General features: G+C 39.5%; 1 long non-coding RNA gene across 1 annotated transcript in view; it reads left to right on the top strand.

The window, feature by feature from the left end:
• The window catches only part of LOC145710780 (uncharacterized), a 99,802-nt gene that overhangs the window by 5,381 nt on the left and 70,692 nt on the right, over nt 1-23,729 (top strand). Inside the window, exon 2 of the long non-coding RNA XR_014135079.1 lies at nt 23,234-23,314. This is a non-coding gene — a long non-coding RNA (uncharacterized LOC145710780). The remainder of the gene's footprint in view (nt 1-23,233; nt 23,315-23,729) is intronic.

The following is a 23,729-nucleotide window of genomic DNA, read 5'->3' as shown; positions in this document are numbered from 1 at the left end:
GAACGCGAGAATTTCGAGTTTTTTCAAATTTTTTTCGCGAAATTATTAAAGTCAAACAAAATTATTTTTGAAACAAACCTAGGGCCGACGCACAAAAATCAACCCCAAGAAAGCATCAACGTAGAAAGCGGAAACTTAGGGACATAATGTAGTTCCACCCAACTAAAAAATTGCTATTGAAAATTTTTTGGTTTGGTCCTGTGGTCACGTGACACAGGCCTCCGAAAAGCTAAAAAAGCTTGACGACCTTGAACGCCTGATCAAGGTCGTTCAGCTCATACCTCAGAAGAAAGAGCTCAAAAAGTTATTTTGACAGAGCTAATAATATTATTGGTGGTGCGATCACGTGAGGCAGAAGAGCTCGCTGAAACGTCCAAAACAACAAAACAATGAACCCGTGGAAGCTTGATTTTTCCATATTTTACCCATTTTTTGGGGCTTCTTTCCCTTCTACCGCCTCACGTGATTGCGCCACCAAAAATATTATTTACTACTTAGTATAATACTTATATAACTTTTTGAGCTCTTTCTTCTGAGGTATGAGCTGATCGACCTTGATCAGGCGTTCAAGGTCGTCAAGCTTTTTAGCTTTTCGGAGGCCTTTATTAGGTGACCACGTGACCAGACCAAAAAATTTTCAATAGCAATTTTTTAGTTTGGTCGAACTACATTATGTCCCGAAGTTTAAGCTTTCTACCTTGATGCTTTCTTGGGGTTGATTTTTGTGCGTCTGCCCTAAGCATATCATATGCTGCATATGAGCACTTTTAGTCTCAAAAGAGACGTTTTTTGTAGTGAGAGGATAAACAATCGTCTCTTCCGATTCCATCTTAAGAGCGCCCAACTTAAGAGCGTTTTTGCCAATATTTTCCAAATTTTGTTATCTGAAAAATCCCAACTTTAGAGCGTTTTTAGGAATTTTTAATTAATAATTAGAATAACGTTTATTTCAACCTGAAAAATCATTGAAAAAATGTTTTCTACGCTTTTTCTCAGGTGAAATCATAGCCTCTGATTCAAAGATCGTAATTTTTTATCATAAATAGGTAAAAATGACCTCAGATGCATTTTTAGAGTTTTGGAAAAATTCTTTTTATGCATTTTCATTCATCATTTTTTCCCACTGTCATCCTAGTTTGATCGTAAATTTTCCAACTTAAGAGCGATTTGGTCTACCCTTGTCATCTGAAAAACGCTCTTAAGATGGAAAACGACGAGATTTAAGGGGTGGCGGGCGGCTACGTTCGAAATCGGTTTTTGGGCCCATTTTTCGAACGGCGCTTGAAATTTCCAAAAATCTTTACCAAAATATGAGCTGAAACCATAGAAATCGTGTAAGTAAAGGAAGTTGGCATCATTATGGGAGGGTTTTCTTACAAATCAGGCGCGGAGCGCATATGAGCTCATTTTTATAAGCAATTTCAGAAATATTTCGAAAAATCTCCAACGGCGTTCGAAATTTCGAACGTACCCGCCCTACACCCGAATTAAGGGATCCCCTCCCGATCTGAAAAATGTCATCGAGGAGTGAGTGTGGAGGAGTGTGCAAGGCCGTCGGGTAGACCCCCGGCGCTGCTGAGCACGCCCCGCTACCTCAGGCCTTCGGATAGGGAGAGATCAGTCTGGCCCAGAGTCTTGTCTAGTCTTGCCCAAGCCGAGTCCCACTCTTACTGGTGACTAAAGCGGTTGTTGAAGCTTTATGTCCCCGGGGGATCGGAAGAGAAAAATAAATCTTTTAATTCGATGCCAGTAGTATATATTGGTCCGAAGATTTACGCGCTTTTTCAAGTGGTTGCACCTGGTCCGTGCATGGGTCGGGTTCTTGAAAACCCATATGAGCGAACACGTGATACGCGCCGTTACTTTCAATTACGCACGTGTTAATATGCGCACATCTAAATTAATCACGTGTTAATATGCCTTATCAGTATCAGATTAATAATGTTATCAGATGATTCATCCCGTCAGTGATTTTGTATGATACAATGACGTGAAATCAAGTAAAATCTTAAAAACAACGCAAACCGTCGTTTTCCATCTTAAGAGCGTTTTTCAGATGACAAGGGTAGACCAAAACGCTCTTAAGTTAGAAAATTAACGATCAAACTAGGATGACAGTGGGAAAAAATGATGAATGAAAATGCATAAAAGAATTTTTCCAAAACTCTAAAAATGCATCTGAGGTCATTTTTACCTATTTATGATAAAAAATTACGATCTTTGAATCAGAGGCTATGATTTCACCTGAGAAAAAAGCGTAGAAAACAATTTTTTTCAATGATTTTTCAGGTTGAAATAAACGTCATTCTAATTATTAATTAAAAATTCCTAAAAACGCTCTAAAGTTGGGATTTTTTCAGATAACAAAATTTGGAAAATATTGGCAAAAACGCTCTTTAGTGAAGAAAGAGAGAAAAAGAGATGGATTCAACCCCTTTTTGCTTATGGCCGCGGTTATCGGATTCGGAGACAACCCTGTAGATTATTTTGGTTCAAAAAGAAAACAAGAAAGATGGCTACTGCTCCGCCAGCTCCATAATTCATTGGCCCACCATTCGATCACAGAAATGGAGCACTATTTTGAAGTCAACTTCTGCGCGATTGTCTACGACCGCAAAAATAAAACATTCTTCCCTGATAATTTTTTCCTGATCAGTGAGCGAGCCGTTTATTTTCAAGTCGATAGTGAGGACATTTGGTTGTTCTGGTTAGACAATCAGCTACTTATACAGGCTTTGGAGAAAAAATACATTGGTCAAATCACGTGCCACTCACAAGTTGCGTAAGTGAGCATTTTTCAAGATCAAATTTTATCTGTTTTTAGTTTCAAAATTCGAAGTATAGAAGAACACTTCAAAGTGCCTGGTTTTCACCCACTTCGATTCCGCGACCTCAAAAATCTCAGTTTCGCGCTAGAAAAAGACATTTAGCTTTACGTTCTTGACGACCCGCCAAATGCGCGTCTTTTCCACACGAAAAAGAAAAAATACAAAAATACTCCTCTACGTCTTTTGGTCGATGACGGAGACAAGAATTTAGATACAGTCATCTGGCCGCTTCTGATCATTCATAACGAAAGAATTAGCGCCCAAAAAGAAGTTTGTCCAAATCCGGGTTGCCATTTTCAAGGTGACCAATTGACACGGCATATCATGCGATGCAGTAAACAGAAAGCTAAGTAAATGAGGACACACTCGCCATAACACAGGCCCGTACCGGGTCATGAAAATTTTACAATTCGGATCTTATCAACTTCAACACGTTCTTACTGGCCATCGCACTAAACGTAATCGTAGAAATTTGCTTAGGATCAAGCTTGACGAAGTTGACATATAAACACTTATGAATAAAGGTCTCTTTATCGAAAACGGTTATCTTAAAAACAATGTAGAAAACCCCCTAAAGGAAATTGCACCTTCGCCACTTGACACCGGGAATTTGAAGATCGATTCTACTCCGCACGTCCCAAAGTATAATTTACGGTCTCGGAAATGGGGCTGTTTCTAGCTTTACTTAATTCTTTAGGATTAGTTATCGCGAATACGTTTTTTCTTTCAAAAGACACAATAGACAGCTACTTGGTTTCTGATGTAACCGAGGCTGACTTAGCTCTAAAAATGCGGTGCATAGTCATCAATGATAAAATTAATTTACAAGGCTGGTTTTCGACCAGAACAAACTGAACGGAAGTTGCCATAGATCGGTTCAATAAACTAACTGCGGATTGGACGCAAACCCAACCGCCGCCATTTGCGCCTGGTAAATTCGAATTAATTCAAGGAATCTAGCGAGAATCTCATAATACTGTTTTTAAAATGGGTGGAGGCAACGAACGTAGAAATCACCTTCAAGGGAGAGATACTGATACTATTGAAATAAAGGATTCATCAATTCTTGGTAAAATGACGGATAGAGACCCCGTCACTGTACTTAAACTAGGTTCTAGTTGTCATTAACGGGCAGGTTAGAACTCTTCAATAAATGTTTGTTGTGCAAGAGCATCCTAACTACATAATGGTCCAACTAGAAAAACAGGAAAATCGTTTCGGGGAAATGAAATCAATCACGCCCGATGGAGATAAATTGTCACTAAGGGATATTTCCGTAGAAGGAAACGAGGAATATTTGTTTCTTGATGCGCCTGTTCTTCAGCCTATTGACATGAGTAAATTGTCGAAAAATTACACACTTAGTTTTTATTTATATTCGGGCCCAGGGCACCAGGAAACAACTATTTTGATAGACAATAAGGAAACCCATACTGATAAAAATTGCGACGATATCGGAATTGTCGAAATAAACCCCCTTATCGTCCAAGATTCGAGAATCTTGCACCGACAAAGAAGGCAATTTGGGGAAATAGTGGTTCCATTAGTAGTTGCCGGACTCATGGGAGGTGATGCAGTGGGACTAGGATATGAACACCATAGAGTGAGTACTTTAAATCTGAAATCAAGGGAACCGATATAGATAGTTACGATTGTGATGATGAGGCCGCAAAGGATATTGCGAATCTAAAAGTTAGCATATAACACGAAGAAGGAATGATAAAATCTTTGCTCAAAAGTGAATGTCGTGACGAAAGAAACCTTGGAACAAAAATTTTCGAAACCTCACTTATACAACACTGGACGCTATTCAGGGACAGTGTTAAAGACGTCATTGCTAGTTCTGTTTCTAAGTCACCGACATCGAAAAATGCGGACCTCATCTCAAAAATTTGCTCTAACCAAAATGGACTCGATTTGCCTTGCATTGATTTCTATACATACCGTAATTTTCTTTTTTCAGGCTTGACAGTCGAGTACGAACCGCATCAGTTTCCGTCACTCATAAATTATGAGTCATAATACATGTTGCATACGAACTTTCTAAATTTAAGCCTTTCTTTAATAGTTCTTTAATAGTTGTTTTTGCGATATGTAAGATACCTAGAGATAGATTATTTCTTGCGCTTTTTTTCAAAATGAAGAAGAGAAAAACCAAGCCAAGGAAGAAATTAGGGAGTACTCGCTTAGATGTCTCTCTCGAAACAAGATTGTAGTACACCCGAATTATCGTCATCCAAAAAATGAAGCCGGAGGAAGTGAGTAAAATTTTCGAGGCTGAGCATGGAAAGCCCATGGCTTCGACATTTTACAAACGATGGAGGAGAGAAGGTCCAGATCTTGACTGATAAGAGCTCACAATCTTTGGAAAATGGTGCTAAAAAAATCGCTGAACTTTCACTCACAGTTGGCGATGATGTTATTCGGGCTTCATGGAAGAGAACTGGAGTCAAAAGATTGTCAAAAGAAGTTAGAGCCGAAAGAAGTCGAAGAAAACGAAGAAAACAAGGAAGCCGAAGAAGTCGAAGAAAACATGGACGCCGAAGAAGTCGCGACCATCCAAGTTTCAACTCTCACCCAGAAGAAAACGAAGCAGTCTACAATTCTGTCTTTCTTCAAGAAACAATAAATATCTATAAAATAAAACTTTCGTTCTATTATTAGTTTTAATGAAGAGGGTCAGGGGGCCAAATTGTGCGATTTTCTAACGTTTTAGCGAAATTCGAAAAAGGGGCCGAATTGTGCGGGGCCAAATTGTGCGAGTGTACTGTATATGATAATTTCGCGTTTACCTCTGCATCTAAAAATAATACCGAAGTAACGGAACGCCCTTGTTATCCCCGAATGTCCAGAAAGTGAGAGATCTGAACTTTCTCTCGTAGTTGTTCTCTTTGTTTCCTGCAGGAAAGGGAACCTTACTTGGCCGGTTCTATTGTTTTATTCAGTAATTCAGAGAGTGTGTTGTTAAAGGTAGTGCAGGGCTTTTTCTTGTGCGCGGGGTGCCTGGCCTAATGATAAAAGATGAGGGGGACGAGGGAGAAGTGAGCTCGAGGAAAATTCCGATCTCACATCCCTCCCAAGTCCAAGAGAAAAGGCGAAATAAATCAGTAAGAAAACATAAAAGATAACAGGTAAGAGCTTAAGCAATCAATGTAAAAATAAAGATTTGAAATATAGATTTGAGATACAGCGAAAAGAACGTGGCGATAATTTTCACAGAAAAATACAGGTAACTTTTGTTAGTAACTTCTTTTTGTTTTTCTTTGTTAGATTTTATGATTCTTTTTCTGTTGATTATTTTTAAATTTTAATGATTTTTTAATTCAGTTGGTTTTCTAAGATTTTTACACACGCATAAAAATTACGAAATAATATATATACAACTCCCCTCCTCATGAAAAAGATAAAGCTAGAAGTTTATAATTATTGCACGTTTTTGTTAGTAAATACGATGAGGAGGATTAAAAAAAATTATAATAATATTGAGGATTGAGTTATGAGGATTTTTGAAATGGATCGATCAGTCAATATGAATAGTAGCATCCTTGTCAGCATTGTTTGTTGTCAAAGATATTGAAATAAGAAAAAAAAATGTTTCTTATTTAATTTATTTTTTTTTGAATTTTTGATATTTTTATTTTATACAGTTTTTTATGGAATTTTCGGACATCAAATTTTTGGACATTTTTGCTTTTTTAAGGGGTTTTCTTGGGACACTTTTCAAAAGTGCCCGTATCAAATTTTTGGACATTTTTGCGAAAATCTTGGGACAAAAAATGTCCAAAAATTCCATAATTAACTGTACCGTATCGCTGGATTCATTTTCGCTAGAGTCACTGTCGCTAATTTTGCTGAGTTCATTTCTAATTTCGAGTTCACTAGCGCTTCTGAAGGGGCCAAGCATAGTTTCTTCAAGGGATGCCAGTTGTTTTTTTAATTCGGTTAGTTCCTTTTTTAAATCCTTGATATCGCTTGAAGTAGGGTCTTCCATTTTAAACCATATCATTCCTCGTTCCGAGCAGTTGAGATATTCTAATTGACCGGATTTCTTACCAACAACGTGTATCCAAAATTCGCCTCCATCTGCTGTCGCGACAATTTGGTCCTTTTGGAATACCCCATGTTCGAGAGTCTCCTTGAACCATAAATGCGAAGGGTCAAGAAGGCGATGTCGTTTCGTAAAGTCGTCGCAGTCGTAGCAACTTCTTCTGTTTCTTCGTGGCATTTTATTTTCTCGTTTGCTGTTTTTTCTCAGTTTGAGCTTCCATATCTTCAGTTCTGACTTTTATTTCAGTGCGCCCTGGCGATAAAGCGTCTGCTGATACGGCGGCTTCTCGTGATCCAGAAGGTAAGCAAATTCCTCAAGAGTTCAAGTGTCAGAGTACTTCAGTATCATCGCTGTTTGTTGATAATGAATGATCTACGATTTGTTATGGAAAATTTCAACGAGCCAGAAACTCTTCAAGAGTGGAATCGAAGACTCGGACGTGTTGCTCGGATTTTTGCTGAAACTGGAGGTCTTGACGATGGCGAAGAGATTGTCGGCGCAGCGTCGTATCGGCTTCGTTGGGGAGAACCAGTGGGCGCTTACATCGGTTTTTATGCGGAAACTTATACAGTACTTGAAACCATGACTCCGCAATTCGACTGCGGCTTTACAAGACGTTTTCGTTGGATTCTCTATGAATTCTGCCAAGACCAAGTTTGTCAAGAGCTTCTTTGACTAGGTGACGCCTGCTCTCCAACCCTCTGGATGCCTCAGCACAGCGAGCTTCTGGACGACTATTCTTTCTTCCGAGATCGCTAGTTGGTGTATCATCGTACTTTCGTTCAAGCTTGGTCTGACGAGCTACAGAATGAATACTCGTCTGAAATTCGAAGACAAGTTCTTGCATATTTTGCTTGATTGTTCTGATTGAGTTACTGACATTTTTTCTTTTGCTGTGAATCCAAATATAACACTTTTCTTTAATTGAGGAATTTTTATGTTTTCCAAAATAAAAACCATAAACCTTGCTTTTCTGCAGCCGAGGAATGTTGGTGACGTCATAATTTTTCTTTTAGAAAATTGTACATTTTTTGACTGCGCGGAGCAGCGGCGAGGTGTCAAGTTGGATGGCGAGTGCCGCGACGGAGTGGTAAGTGACGAAAGCGGAGGTAAGGCAGGCGCTGCGCGCGCTGGGCGCGGCAAGGTGTGAAGTTGGACAGCGGCGGGCGCGACGGAGTGGTAAGTGACGAAAGTGACGTTGGGGCAGGCGCTGCGCGCGTCGGGCGCGGCAAGGTGTGAAGTTGGACATCGAGTGGCCCGACGGAGTAGTAAGTGAAGAAAGTGGCGTTGACTCTGGCAGGCTCTGCGCGCGCCGGGCGCGGCAATGTGTGAAGTTGGACATCGAGTCGCGCGACGGAGTAGTAAGGGACGAACGTGGCGTTGTGGCAGGCGCTGCGCGCCAGCGGAGTTGATGGTAGCGACGAGGTGTGAAAATTGGTGAGCGTGGCGTAGCGGGCAAGAATGTTGAGCGCGGCGGAAGAGAAGAGTTGTATATGATGCTGGTTTAGAGGTTGTATTGGCGAAAGCTTCTAGAAGAACGACTTCGATTTCTTGTTGATGTTTGTGGCGCAAGTGGTTGATTTTCGTGATATTGATTTTCTTGACTTCTGAAACGATTGAAAATTTTCTTTTTCATTTGATGGATGTATTTGAAGAGAAAGAACAATATCATTGCGACTGATATTACGGTACAAATCGCCATGATGTAGAATGATAGCGGTTTTACTTTTCTGTAGATTTCCGATAGCTCGGGATAAACAAGATCCTCGGTTTTTTCGAGTTCAGAATACATTTCTGGCTAAAAGAAACTTGTTCGATTTGCAAATTTTCCAATTGCATTGCCTTTCAGTTACTTTGTTCACTGTCTCGTAGATATGATCGAATTCGAAATCAATTTTTTGAATGTCAGATTGTACGAGTTGTGTTTGATCTTTTTGCTGAAGCGACGACATCTGGACGGTTTTCCGCTTATTTTAGATTTTTTCATTCTGCTTCCTGTCCATGATTTTGTTTGTAACAAAGCTTGTCGCTCCGGACAGCAGTATCGGGACACCAACGGAAGCTAGAATTTGAGCTTGACGCCTTCGACGGCTTCTTGGCTTTCTGTGAGGTGGCACCATTTGATACTTGACGTGGTATTTTGTAGTTCCATGTTCGGCGAGAAAAGTTTTGAAGGTTTCGCAGTTGTTTTTGCTAAGTCTGATCGAGAATAATAGAAAATATCGTTCGAGACAGTCGAGGCAAAAGAAGCCGCTAGGGACTTCACAATTAACTTCAATATAATCTTTGAGATGGGTGCGACATTGAACGACATAAGGTGTTTGCCTTCGAATTGTCAGCGAATCTTCCAAATATTTATCCATGTAGTTTTTATTCAGCCGTATTTGTTTTGCCTTCAATTTGTACAACTCTAAGATATCAAGATAGGTTGTCTTGTGGTGTTCGAGCCAATCCTTCGTGCTTTCTGAGACATCTAAAGAAATTCCAATCGTGTGAATAGGTTTTGACAGTTCGATGATTGTTTGCAATTCAAATGCATCAGAACAGGAGTGTTCTGGCAACCGAATCTTGTGTCTTACACTTCCGTTTCGATAAACGTTTTCTAGCAGCGAGTGTAATGTCTGGTTCTTCAAATACGGCAAATAAGTGTCATTTTTTGAGTGGAAAGTGTTAAGCCAGAGTTTGTTCGCGGTTGCAATTGCGCGACTTTCTCCTAGGTCGTTGAACAGACTTGATCCAAATTGGGTGATTATACCAAGAATATTTCCTTCAGAATCTGCTTCGTTGGTCGCTGTTGTTGTCTTTTCGGTGCTAACAGATTCAATTACTGATTTTGTTGTTGCTTTGGTCGTAATGATCGGTTTTTCGTCGAATTCGCTAACTGTTTCATCCAGCGATTCATCATAAAGCAGAAAAATTTCTTCGATTCGGAGTGATAAGCAGGATTTTGTTTCGTTTTTATGATCAGCATTGATGACTGTTGGACCGACGAACTTGACAGATAGAGAGGTAGATTTTGTGGGCATAGTTGTAATTTTTGTTAGGCCCACGCGATCCAGAATTTGCGATGTTACTGAACCTTTGTTCGATTTCCATAAACATTCGTCTCGTTAATTGTCGAAAGCATTTGTTTTGAAGATAACGCTGTTGAATTTTTCGATGGACATTATTCGAATGACATGCAAATTTTTCAAAGGAGCGCATTGTTTGAAATGAAATTGCGAAAATTCAGTGTTTTTAAGCGAGAGTCTTTTTTCGTTTGGAAATACAAATTCAACTTCAAAATTCAGTCTATGTTTGACTTCTTCGGGCAGGATGACTTTCTGAATCGTGACTGTAATTTTGTTTGGACCAAGAGGAACTTCGATGTCTAGTTTCAACCACTTTTCCATCAATTTTTCTACGTAGTTTCTTGCCATTGTAGTAATACTTCTATTTCTTGAAGAGCAAGAAGGCCATGATTTTTCCGGAATAATTGGTGCGGAAAACGTGAATGAAAGATTCGATGGAGTTTCACTCTGAACAAGGTAAACTTGTTCTCCTGGAATTTGGTATGTGATGACTCCGTTTGTCGAGGTGACATTTGAGATGCTAGATGATGCTTTTGTGGATGGGTAAAATGGGAATATGAAGAAACAGTGAAGCAGCGCGTTGATAGCCAGGAGCATTCCGAGCCTCATTTCCGCGGCCTCAGATTGTATTTTCTCGTGTTTTCAGTCGTTTTTGGATCGCTGATGTTTTCTTGATTCTTTACAGGCTTTTTGAAAGTAATGTCTAAAATTCCCTTTACCCTATCTAAGGCTTTTGGCCCGATTACACGTGTTTTTGCGTCAAAGATAATTGAATCATCAATTATCAGTTTCTTTTGATCATCTTCAGTGAGATAAATTTTCGAAAGAAATCTTGTGTTCCGTTGATACATTCGTCCAGTAACGAGGCTTTTGACGACATTGTTGTTTTGTTCTTTCTTTTTGACGATAAAAGGTCCTTCGTTACTCTTCGAATGACCGATTAAGCTTGATTCGCGGAGAACACAAATGTCGCCTTCATCGTAAATGTCTTGGTCGTTGACGGGCTTTGATAAAAAATTTTCCAAATGATTTCTAGCGACGATTCCTTGCATCATTCTCAGATCGGTGACGTGTGACCCATATTCTGGCTCGATTTCCGGATCGCTCGGACTGTAAAGACAAAAATATTTCGGAGGATCAATGTTACTTAGACACTGGTTTGGATAATAAGTTCTATAACCAAGTGCTTCTGATGGACGGTTGTTGTAGATTGAGAAACTCAAATCAATTTTGTGTTTTGCATTTTTAGCGTTGATGTCCGATGTTCGTAAGATTTTTCGCAATTCTGCATGAAATCGTTCGACGATATTCGCCCTACTGTTCGTAGGGCTGATGTAGCAATGTCGGACATTCATTGAGGCGAGTACATTTTCGGTGCATTTTCCGGTGAATTCAGGACCGTTGTCTGAAACTAGGGTGAGTTGTCCTTGACCACCGACGTCCGTGATCAATTCAGAAAGAGCTTCTGCTATTTTTAGTGCCACAGTGTGCACCTCTTACGTGGAGAGTTTCAAGTAGATTGTATCCGAGATCTTTCGGAATGACAAGAAGGAGACGTCCTTCTTTCGTTTTAAATACAGACCATTATCCCGTTTGGTGTACATTTTCCCATTAACTTCAATTTCTTCATTATCTTCGAGTTTTTCGTGAATTGTGGAGAATTTGCTGGCCAGCTGCTCCCAAACAATTTTCGAATAATCGACTTCTTCAACTTTTTTACGCAATTTGACAGCGTTAACTTGACTTTTCTTCATTGACTTTTCTTCTGGTTTAATTTTTTCGCGTTCCGCGGCTTTTCGGTACTCTTTTGGGTAAAAACTTGTGGGTTCAATTCGCTGCTGCTAATGTCAAATCGCGAGATTGAATCACAACATTTTATCAGATCAGTAGTATTTGGAATAAAAAGACTCTAGCTCTCGGAAATTCGACCAAGTCGGCGTATGCACTTCGTACTCTCGTTCCACCATTGCCTCGTAGACCAGAGCTGTGGATGCACCCTTCCAAGCTTCTATGGTCAGTAAACAGGATAAGCTCTTCCGTTAGCGGGACCATGTCCTTGAACGCTCGGAGTGCTGCTTGCAGTCCGATCAGTTCGCGAGCGCGACTGCTCAACAGGGTTTCCTGATCGGTGAGTTGCTTCGAACAGTAGGCTGCAATTTTGATATCATAAAGATGACCGTCTTCAATGGTAACGTTGCCTATGACTCCGCCAGTTTTAGTCAAGGCTGTATCCGCGCAAATGAAGATTTTTCGGTTTGGATTTCGGCAGTTGTATTCTAAATGGCATGTTTGCAATCCATTCTTGATGTTTTCACGCAGTAGAAGTATGTTTTTCTTTATCTCTTCTGTGAGAACGTAGTGTTTTTTCATAGCAATCTGTTTGGACAGCGGGCTGAGAAGAGCTGAAAGTTCCGGTGTTTGTCGTAGATAGTACATGAAGCTGCCTTGAAACTTTTGCGTCTCTCTTTGATTAGTTGGAATTGGCAGTTCGAGTAAAGTTTTGATTCGTTTCTCGGGAACATTGATTCCATCTTCAGACAAGACATAACCAAGAAATGAGAGACTTGATTTGTAAAATTCGCATTTTGGGAGACGGACAACAAGGTTGTTTTCTCTGCATCTCGTCAGTACTGCTTCGATTGCGTCAGCCATTGCATTTTCTGAAGCGATAACCGCTAAGTCGTCTTGGTAGTTGATCGTATAGTACCCTTTTTCTTCTGATGATAATCCGGTGAAGCATTTGTGGATAAAGGCGGCGAAGATTGACGGTGAGCTTGATAAACCTTGCGCCAGCCGGCAATATTGCAATTGTCGACGACTGTAGAGAAAGGATGTACACGTTCGGCTTGATTCTCGCAACGAAAGACAGTAGAATGCGTTGGCAAGATCAAATGACGAAAATAGGACTTTTTCGTTTGGCCTTTTTGACTTCAGTGCGGTGATGTTGTTTCCAGTCAGTTGCAGTAGAACTCTGATGTTTACGGTCGGAAAACGCGGCATTATGATTCTGGAATTAATAGAGTCGCTACCACTTGAGTAGTTATTTACGCAGCATAAAGAACCGTTAGGTTTCATGATGAAGAGAACGGGACTGTTGAACGCTGAACAAGTTTCTTCCACGATGTAGCCATTTTCCATTTCCGTTAGTTTATCCTCGATTATCTCGATAAGTTCAGTTTTGATAGGATAAGGCGGGGAGAATGTGGCATGATCGCCAACAAGTTTCAGTTCTGCGAGATATTTCTGTGAAAGACCGTTGTCGGAAGAGTTTCTTGCGTAGCTCCAAGAAAACTTGTTCAGTATAGCGCGCAATCGTTCGCGGCGGATTGATGGTGCTTCTAACACTTTTTCGTCAATCTCCTTGTCGACGGAGATCTGCTTTGTCAGTTCATTCCGTTGGTCATACCATTTTTAAGATCTTTTTGATGAACGATCTTTTCCGCATCTGAGATGTCTTTGACACTTACAAGTGTATTGAGTAAGCATTCTTCGGGATCTTGAGGGTGGTAAACTGTCGCAATCAAACTTCCGGCTTCGATAAAAACGTCCCTGGAAGAGTGATTGCTCAACTTGACATGGGTCCATTGCTCACGGAAAATTTTGTTCTCTACCAATATACAGTTATCTTCCAGGCGTGAAACTGTTCGGATCGTATCACTGATAGAGAAGATCTGTCCACTTGGACTCGAAATGTTCACGTAAACAGTTTTGTTGAGTTCACCAGGGAAAAGATAGGTGTTATCCTTGAGTGTCAGACCTGATTTGTTTCCATTTGGAGAGATGATAAGTTCGAGTGGTTGTGAAATTCTTGTGCGGTTCACCTGAAGAATGTTGTCACAATTGCCAATTAGAATTTGAACTTTGGAAAGGATGTTTATTGCTAAAATCGCACCAAATGCCAACTGCGAAGAATTCTCAAGAACGAGCAGTTTGCAATTTGAAATTTCAATGTTCTTCTCAGGCAGACGAATATTACAGATGATTTGTCTTGAGCATCTAGCAAAATTACTTTCTATCGCGTTGGAAAGGGTGGTAGGCGGAGAATCTTCAGTTATAAAATTCAGTGGAATGTCATCGGATGCTACAAGACTTGTTTCTGCTCCGGTATCCACCAAAACGTTCGATAATTCGACAGTTTTTTCAGTCTCGTCAGAATCGTATTGGACTAGCGTGATCGAAATGAGCGGCAGCATATATACAAAATCTTAGCAGGGTTTTTAGTTGTCGATTTGAATGAACTGCGTGTTTCTCATTTCATGACGTTGAGGTTGAGAGTTGCCCAAGTTCATATTATTAACTTGGCGCCGAGGTCGAGGACAGTCTTTGGCCCAGTGATTTGGTGAATTACAGTTGAAGCAGTTTCGGTTTTGCCCATTAGGTCTAAAGTTTCCTCGGGAACTCTGCTGGCTTTGATACTGCTAGCGGCCTTGTTCCTGTCGTTGATTCTGGAAGTTTCCTCGGCCAGTTCCGCGGAAAGAATTCGAATGACCTCCTCTAGATTGATGACCTTTAGCCATACTTCGACATTCCTTTATAAAATGTCCTCTTTTACCGCAATTATGGCATTCTGGGAGTAGACGGCATTCTGGACGAATATGGCCCTTTTTGCCACAATTCAAACACTTTGATTGGGAAGAAGGGCCACTTTTTGGATGCCCTTTTGTTTGGTGTCCGAAAATGTGTTAACTGATCGCTTGCTTTTGTGAAGGTTGTACAGTCGGTTTGCAAGCTGGACTCTTCTCATCGGATCACTGTCATTGTAAACGTCGAGTCCCCAATTTTCCGAATTTTTCACGTAATTTGGAATAAGTTTTTCAAAATTTTCCATACTCGTGGTGAGAAGACCTTCTTTGTCCAAATTCGGATATTTGATTTTCGTCAACTTCATAATCTTCTCAAAGAATCGCTTGAGGTCCTTGTCGCGAGACTCCTCGAACTTGAGATTGGCAAGGGACATGCTCGCTTCAGCTTCATCAATTTGTAACTCGTCTTCGAGTACAGATAGAAGGTCTTCATAATTTCGATTCGTTGTTTTGCTGAAGAACTCCAATATCGGTCCTAATGACTTCGTCGGGATATTTTTCAATACAGTGAAAACTCAAAATTTGCCTACTCTAAATTTGGCCGGTTTTGATCGAAATTGGCTGAATTTTGAATCTTAAAAGACTCAAGAATTAGCCGCTTTTTCAAAAATATAAAAATTTGCATCAAAATAGACCCAAATTATGGTCTTTCTGACCATTTTTAGCTATTTCGAAGCGTTTAAATCATCTAAAATAACTTTATTTTGATAAAATGACTTAGAACAAGCAAAAAATTGAATAAAATTCATCAAAAACGTGAAAATCATGCCCAAATTCGAAAATTTCGAAACTTAGCTTTTCGAAGAGGAAGCTTGGCTACCCGGCAAAAACTCAAAATTTGGCTGCTTTTTTCGGAAATTTGGATCTGAAAACCGGCCAATTTTTGAGTTTACACTGTATAAGCTGACATTTTTCTTTATCAGTCAATGGTGACTTGGTAGCTTCTTGGTCTCGGTCGCGTAAATGTTTCTTCTTCATGAAACAGCGGGTTTTCACTGAATGTCCGATTTACTTCGTCTTCAGTCTGTCTAATGCTTTCATCAATTTGATCTGGACCGTCGTCTACAGCATCTTCGAAAATTGTTTCATTATTAGAACCTTCGCTGGCATTTTCTTGCTCCATTTGAACTGCAATTTCTAATCCACTGTTTACGATTGGTTTATTAATGGTAACCGTGTGGATTACAGTGAAAACTCAAAAATTGGCCGGTTTTCAGATCCAAATTTCCGAAAAAGCGGCCAAATTTTGAGTTTTTTTGCCGGGTAGCCAAGCTTCCTCTTCAAAAAGCAAAGTTTCGAAATTTTCGAATTTGGGCATGATTTTCACGTTTTTGATGAATTTTATTCAATTTTTTGCTTGTTCTAAGTCATTTTTATCAAAATAAAGTTATTTTAGATGATTTAAACGCTTCAAAATAGCTAAAAATGGTCAGAAAGACCATAATTTGGGTCTATTTTGATGCAAATTTTTGATGCAAGATTTTTATAAAATGGAAACACATTTTGCATGAAGACTTTGCTCGACCCCCTCCCAGATGATAATTCAAAAGAAAGATGACTAAAATGAAACGTTCTAGCCAAACGGATACCGCTTTTCTTTCTCTCCGTCAATCAAGGGCAAAGTTTAGTCCGTTTCGGGAATTTTCGCGGTAAAAAACCAAGAAATATGGCAAATATCCCAACGATATGAATAGTCTCCATTTGCCCAAGATTTTCGGTAGTAGGAGAATGGCGTTACCAAAATTGGTAACCGTTACCAAAAATTGGTAACCGTTACTAAAATTGGTAACCGTTACCAAAATTGGTAACGCCATTCTCCGGAAAATTCTATATTGCAAAAATGGAAAAAATAAGAAAAAATGTCTCTAGAACTCGGGCTTTGTTGTTTTTTATCATTTCAATTATGCCAGATCGGCGATCTGAGATCGCAGAAATGGCTAAAGTCCCGAATTCGTTACACACTAACCCTTATTAAAGAAAAACGGATGACCCTCGATTCGCCGGGATTTTCCCCTCATCCTCAGTTCGCCGGTACTTTTTGGTCCTAATTTTTTAATAAAATAAAAAAGAAATAAAAAGAATTTTTTTGAAATTATCAAATCCAAGTGTCCCTTACCTCGGGGCTCCGCCCCTTCGGGCCTAAGATGCCGGGGTCTAGTCTAGGGTTACTTAGGGTTACCTTCAGTAACCCTAACTAACCCTAGCCTATCCCCCTCGGGTGAGTTTGTTCTGTCATTTTGCCCAGTGCCCCTAACCCTAACATTTATTTATAAAAAGTATTTAATGAACGATTACAGGCTCGTCCTAGACTCATTTTCTCGAATTATTTTCACCATCACACACTTTTTGGCCCAAATCCCGGCAAACCGAGGATATCCCGGCGAACCGAGGGTATCCGGACAATTTAAAAGGTCCTTTATCAAAGAAATCCCGAAATTAAAGGTTGAATGCGCTCCGCGCCTGATTTTGAGAGAAGCTTACATTTGGTAACCGGTACCAATTTTTGGTAACCGTTACAAATTTTGGTAACGCCATTCTCTGGTTTTTCGCTTAAAAGAAAACGAAAAAATATTGGTAACGGTTACCAATTTTGGAAACGGTTACCAAAATTTTGGTAACGGTTACGAAAAATTTTTTGGTAACGCCATTCTCCCCCTCCAGATTTTCTTATGCCCAACTTGGGTTACCGGCGATTAACTTGCCATCAACTTGCCTGAACAATTCCTTTGGCAAAACAAGGCAAGGCAAGTACTTGCATTGCCAAACTTGCCATTTTACTTGTCATTGGATCCATCAATTTATGTTAATTCACATCGCCGGTAACCCAAGTTGGGCATAAGAAAATCTTGGGCAAATGGAGACCATTCATATCGTTGGGATATTTGCCATATTACTTGTTTTTTCACCGCGAAAATTCCCGAAACGGACTAAACTTTGCCCTTGATTGGCGGAGAGAAAGAAAAGCGGTATGTGCTTGGCTAGAACGTTTCATATAAGTCATCTTTTTTGAATGACCATCTGGGAGGGGGTCGAGCAAAGTCTTCATGCAAAATGTGTTTTCATTTTTTATAAATCTTTTGACAAAAAGTGACGACTTTAGTACAAATTTTTGAAAAACGTCGCATTTAGTACAAATTTTAAAAAAGTGACGAATTAAGTACAAGTCCCGGTGATCAATAAACATTCTAGAGACTGTTTCGTACTAAAATGTTTGTACTAAAATCGCCCCCGTCTACCATTTCACCCGCGGAGCGGCCGTTTTCACTGGATTTATCTCTAAGAGACAAACTAAATCAGATGATAAACCTTTTTAGATACTACTGTGCACTTTTTTCCCCTTTAAGGGGTGTTCTTATGTCGTTTGAAATGATGCTCCAGAATATCGCTTCTTGGAAAAAGTTTCTAGAATCAGCTGATTAGGAACAACTGTCTTCGTTACATTTTCAGTAAATTCGTTACATTCGTTACATTTTCAGTGGCGACCGAAAAAATGTAAGCTCTAGAATTTCTTCTGTTTACATATGATTTACTTTTTCACAGAACGTCTATGTTCCTTTCATGCTTTGACCCTTAAGGGTCTACCCTTCGTTAAAAATTTCTTTCAACAACTTTCTATTTCTAAAATCTACTTTTTTTTCGACTGGAATGGTCAGCACAAAACAGCTCAGAAGTAAATCACAAGCGTTCGCTCCACGATGGTAGAGAATGGAACCCCGGCGTTGAAAGTTTTCGCTCGGATCCATCCCATGCTACCCGGACGACGGCCCATTGATCGATATTCCACTCCGTCGTGCCAAAGCGTTCTGCAAGTCCGATCGACTCGCATGCCGGTGCGCTCCACCTCTGTCCTAGGAAAAAACTCTGTTCAAACCAAAAATCTTCTAGATGAAATGTTTTCATCACTTCTCTTTCTCATTTATCTTCAGTTCAGATTTAATCCTGTGCCACCTCGGACTCACGTAAGAAATGAATTAACTGTATTCTGTACTCAATCATCCTTAGTGTTTTGATAATGGATACCGATGAAGTGGTGATACCAATAAGAGGATTATTCACTATCTAATCCACGCATTCCCTCTCCCAACTCCCGCGTTGCCACCAATCATCTTACCGACTGTATCTCCCGGCTCATCCCTTTGCGCAAGTTCACAGCCTATATAAACTGACCTCCAACCCGAATAAACTATCAGTAGGCCTCGGACGTAAAAATTTCGATTTTGACCATCGGAGCTTCGTATGAGGACTCGAGGCTCATTCGAAAGCTCTTAAAGAGCACTTTCTTGACGATAAATAAAAAATTGGACCCTGTCTCCCTGTTTCAAGTTATTTCGTAAAAACGTTTTTCGACTTTATCTTTAACGGCAGATTACTCAAAACTGAGAGACAGGGTCCAATTTTTATTTGCGCATAAGAAAGCCCTTATCAAGAGCTTTAGAATGAGCCTATTCTCAATCCTATACGAAGCTCCGATGATGGTGATGGATTTTTACGTCCGAGGCCTAACTATCAGTCTTCTCTACTTTCGAGAGTTCTCTTTCTTCAATTAGTTCCCACCTTATTATCAATCAGGCTTCGTTCGTGGCGGTATTCCTTAAAACCTGTAAATGGTGGAAAGTTTTTAATCATTTCTGAATGAATTTTCTAGATTTTAATTAAGTCAGAAGCAAATTTCCGTCGTCTTGGGTTTTTATAAAAAATCGCCTGAAAATTTTGATCTCGGTCACTTAAATTTTAATATCGAAAATATTTCTTCTTAAAATTGATTTCGGCGATTTCTGCATTTTTTATATATTTTTGACTAGATGTTTTTCAAAATTTTTTTGTAAAGAATTGTCTGCTCTTTCTGCTGAATGTATTTTCAATTTCATACAGTGAAAAATGAGGGCGCTGAATCCTTTTGAAGTTAAACTTCTTTCTTTCGCAATTGCAGCTAAACTCTTAATGAGAGAGAAAACAGAAAACTGGAAAAGGAAGCAAAGTGTTTGTAGATATTTTTGCAAAGAAAATTTTTGAAAAACATCGAGTCAAAAATATATGAATATATCTTGAATTCAAAATGTGCGTCAAGAGATACATAATGCTTAACCCCTGCGTGACGATCAGAACTACAGTGTAGACATTGAGGGCGTTGTTGGCCTGCATGATGAAGCTCATAAACTTGCAGCTACGGAGAAATATAAAGATAAGAAATGTAAAGACAAGGAAAAATTACGTCAATTTCTTTCCATCCAGACGGAATAATCAAGTCGTACAATTTGAAAATTACACAGTCAGTTAGTACGATGGTCGTTCTTTCTGACGGAGAGATGAAAATGGAACTGGGTCGGCTAATGATTTCCTCGGACTTGATTTTGCGCAACTTGATCTTGGAGATGATCGCGAGCAAGTCGATGAACAACGAGAAGAAGCCATGGAAATTGCACCTCAACAGAAGCCAGAAAAGCCGAAGAAACAAGCAAGCATTCTAAGTTTTTTTGCAAGAAAATGATCGAGTAAAATAAAAATTTCAATTAAAATTTTTTGTCGAATTGTCAGGAATCGGGCGTTTTTTCCGTTTTCCCCTAAATGTCCGGAATTGTGCGTTCCGGAATTGTGCGTAACGCCTTAACCCCTATGCGTGACGCCGGTGCATTCAGTGCACCCGGCCCATCTAGAACAATTTTTCGCTCTTTTTGCGATTTTTCGCAGAAAAACAGCCCAAATTCGCTATTGTTATTGTCTCTAACGAATTGATTTTTTGTTAACAAAACTTTATTTCATTTTAATCATTTGAATTAAATGAACATCATTTTCAGACCTTTGCAAATTTCTTCAGGAGCAAAAAGCGATTTTCCAATTTCCAAGGCCCTTTTTTCGATATCGCTATGCGCAAAGATAAAGCTGCTTTCGAAGTTCTGTACATAACGATCTTAAGAAAAATTGACATTATTTTCTATCCGGCATAAACCTGCAAACGAAAGCAACCCTTCAACAACAGCACTTTTTTCGTCAAAACTTCAAGCAATCATAGCATTGTTGTAAAAAAAAATACATCCTCTCGAGGATCAAAAACGGTATTTCTCGGACAAGATTTAAGCTAGCGGAAAGTCCAATCCTCGAACAAAAGAATGTCGATTTCTGAACAGACGATCTTGTCGGAGATAGAGAAAAGTTCTTTCTCCTCGGTAAATTTGAAACACACCTGAGCATGAGCGGAATCCATTCAGCCATTTCCTCCAAAAAGTGCAACTACTGTGGTCTTCTTCCAGTTACCAATTATTTGAGTACAGTGGGTTGCGCAGGTAGTTGCCCCTAAAGAGCGGGCGAAGGGTCAACCAATCCTGCAATCACTTTGAGCAAGTCTAGAAAGGAACAATAGAAAAAGCGCGGGCGAAGGGGCAACCAAAGCGGCAATCGCAAAGGAGCAACTACTTGCGCAACCCACTGTACAGTGATAACCCATTTTAAGGCCCACCATTTTAAGGCCAGTTTTTTGAAAAATTCTGAAAATTTGTCATCCTCAAAAAATCCATTCTAAGGCCACTTTTGATAGATATTTTTTCAAAATTCGAAAATTAAAATTTTTCGGCTTAATTAAGCGAAGTAATTGGGTATTTTTAATCGATATCAGGACAAGATTCAGCCCGAAATGATCAGAGCTACAGTTGGTTCTCGATTGATTCGAGAATCAAGCGTTGCGACTATACGCTTTAAATAGAATTTCAAATTTAAGGTTTTTGGTCTTCTGCGGACAGGAAGTAAGATACTCCTCAACTTTGAAGAGCAAAAATCAGTCAATCATTTGTGACAAATGTGTGCCTATTGGATGATGAATAAGAGCCTCTTTTTCGCGTCTTTAGTGCTGATCAGCTCTCGAAAAGTCACTTATATGATATAGGGTCCACACGCAAAGAGGCCAATTTTCGGCTTTAAAGCCGAATATCTCGAAATTTATAATTACGCGTTCCAGTTTTTATTTGCTCATCGTAATAAGCGCATAAAAATCTACCCTCAAAAAATTTTTGGTAGCCTAGGGGCATGCGGTCAAATTTCATTACCATATATGGAAGTTCGTTTTTCGCGTTTTTCTCTAGATTTTTCAATAACGCGTTCCAGTTTTTTATCTTTTCTTGACCAGAATTTCAAGGGCTACATTTTTCATATTGGTGGTTTTTTCATAGAATCATGCGGTCACCGATTTTTTCTTTGCGTGTGGGCCCTAAGTTATATCCCCAAGAGGAAAAATTAGTGTCATCTAAGTGCACTAAAGGCGCGTAAGACGCGAAAATGTCTCTAAAAAATCCGAGCCATAAATTTTTTCGGTAATTTTTCACGTGAGTATATCTCGTTAAATAACAATGATAGGAGCGGAAAATAAATTACGACTCGAGTTTTAATTTTCTGTAAAATTGTGAATTTCAAAAAGCCATTTTCACAGTGCATTTCTATCTAAAGCTTATGCATTAGCGCGCTCATAGAAAAGCCATATCTCGACAAGTAGAAAGAAACTGAAGAAATTGAAACTGAAAAAATTCCGGATTCAACTCCCCAAAATGACTAGTAATTTTTGGGTCACCGAATTAGCCCTCTCGGCCTCGATCGTTGGGGACACCCTTAAGGGACCTTGCCGAGCTAGCTGAGACGCTACTTCACGCGCGCCTCGTAGATTTTTGGCTCGAGGTTTTTCTAAATTTTTTTTTGGAAATATTCTCCTCAAAGACTCATTCTTTCAATTTTTAGTTTTTCTATACCATGAATACTTTAGTCAGAAGGGCTCAAAAGAGAAGTTCTACTTTGAAAGGATTGAGCGCCCTCATTTTTCATCGCACGAAATTGAAAATACATCAAGCGGAAAGAGCAGACAATTCTCTACAAAAGTTAGCTTATGGGGTTATGATAACAATCACCTGTCGAGATCAAGCGAGCCTTTTCAGGAGTGGATCGGTTCCGCAGCGGGCGTTCGCGCTGCGCGAGGCATTATTTTGGCTTGTTTGCGCGCGATTCCCGCAACGCGCGCGCTAATAACTCCGGATTACCGATTCTTACCGCTTTATCATTAATTTTCAGAAAACCCCATGAGCTAACTTTTGTAGAGAATTGTCTGCTCTTTCCGCTAGATGTTTTTTTTATTTTCATACGATGAAAATGAGGGCGCTCAATCCTTTCAAAATTGAACTTCTCTTTTAACCATTCTGACTTAAGTATTCATGGTAGAGAAAAACTGAAAATTGCAATAAAAGATGAGTCTTTGAAGATAATATTTCCAAAAAATTATGAAAAACTCAAGTCAAAAATGTATGAGGCGCGCGTGAAGTAGTGTCTCAGCTAGCTCGGCAAGGTCCCTTAACTCTACATTAGTGCCCGATTTCGAAACAAATTTCTACCCCGAGCAAGAGCTGAGAACCATATGCAGTTGGTTCAAATAAAATCGCGTTCGTTCTTCGCTTGCGATTCTTTTAAAATTATTAGAGTGCAAGAAAAATTTAAATGCTCATCAAACAGAATTTCTCAGATCAGATATGACGGTTCTTTACAAAATAGCCAATTTGCCAATTTTCCCACTGTGTACCCCCTAAAAATGGTAACGGCGCGGCGCAAAAAGGGCAGCCGTGTCGCATAGATTTCATATTTTAATAGTTTATGCGCCCCCGTTTATCACATCGCCAATAAACATCGTACTTATAATTCAAAATTAAAAAAGGACTTTTATTATTTTAAGTTTAGATTTTGAGCAAGAGTATGGCTGAATATAAGTCAATATATAATAAGCTTACTGTTTGTTTTGATCAAATAGTTCGGCCTCAGGCAAGAAGATCAAAAAATATCTGAATCCGTTGTTTGAATCTTGAGAGTAGATTTGAGATACTTTCGTGCGACCCGGACTATCGGCATTTTTTCGGGAACAAAATTCCTACAACCTTATTGTCAGTAAGTTATTGAATACAAATAAGCGATAATGTCATCGTGACATGAGTTTTGCCTTGCTCAATGTACTGCACTCAATGTGACTGAAGCATATTTAAATCACAGTGGGTAGAACACTGGGCTTTGCTTGAGTGTGTGTTTTGTAGAGAATTTATTGCTTTTGTGAGTGATCCTTGCGGATCGTTCACTGAAAGGGCGAGGGAAAACAACTGATAGGAAATGAGAACAGTTGATTCTCGGCGGAAACGGCCTTATCTATCTAAGCTCAACCAGGAGTCTGGATTTTGACCAAAAA

The sequence above is a fragment of the Oikopleura dioica genome, chromosome YSR (genome assembly GCF_907165135.1).
Source record: "Oikopleura dioica chromosome YSR, OKI2018_I68_1.0, whole genome shotgun sequence".
NCBI classification, from domain to species: domain Eukaryota; kingdom Metazoa; phylum Chordata; class Appendicularia; order Copelata; family Oikopleuridae; genus Oikopleura; species Oikopleura dioica.
Note: the sequence above shows the minus strand (reverse complement) of the source record. Positions and strands in the feature narration are given on the sequence as shown.